The sequence below is a fragment of the Buceros rhinoceros genome, unplaced genomic scaffold, assembly GCF_000710305.1.
Source record: "Buceros rhinoceros silvestris isolate BGI_N320 unplaced genomic scaffold, ASM71030v1 scaffold1977, whole genome shotgun sequence".
Lineage (NCBI taxonomy): Eukaryota > Metazoa > Chordata > Aves > Bucerotiformes > Bucerotidae > Buceros > Buceros rhinoceros.
The window spans coordinates 44786-45490 of NW_010422578.1; positions in this window are offsets into that span (position 1 = coordinate 44786).

Sequence of the window (705 nt, forward strand, 5' to 3'; positions counted from 1 at the left end):
AGTGTGCCCAGCCTAGGATGTCAAGGCCAGATGTGCTAGAAGGGGAAGAGGCACCTAGTGTAGAAATGATGTGACTGAGTTGAACCTCGACTTTGAACGTCCTTTCTCAGGCCCCACTTGGTCCTGAAGACACGTGACTTCCTCAGCCCCTTAGACATTGACCTTAAAGTCACCTAAAACCCGCCAGAGGTCCTGGACCTGAGGCGTTTCGAGTTTGTCACTGGCAAGCAGGTTTGGGCTCTCCTGTCTGCCCCAGCCAAAGAGCTGAGCGATGGAGAGTCCTGCAGGAACTCAGGGCGTCTCGGGAAGGTAGGAGCAGAGCACTGCAGTTACCAACACTGGTGGGGTTTTAAATAGACATTTACCATGCAAAATGGTCCAGTTTTCATCAGCAACCAGGGGATTTACTTAAAACAGGCAATGGGAGGAAGTTGCTCTGTGCTGCAAAGGGTTTGGATCAGTCACTCCGAAGATACACGTGTGTGCAGACAGCGGCTGGAAGTTTCAAGATCTGTTCCCTAGACAATGAAAAGAGGAAGAGTGTAGGATGTGTAAAACACTGCTGTGCATCCCTCAAAAGTCTTGGCAAAACAAGAATTCGGTTTGCTTGCAAATGGTGGAGGGTGCTTGGAGCCTAAGAGGACAGCATTTGATTATCTTAGAGTTTTGGGTCATTTTACAGTATTTGTTTGAATTCGGGCCGTA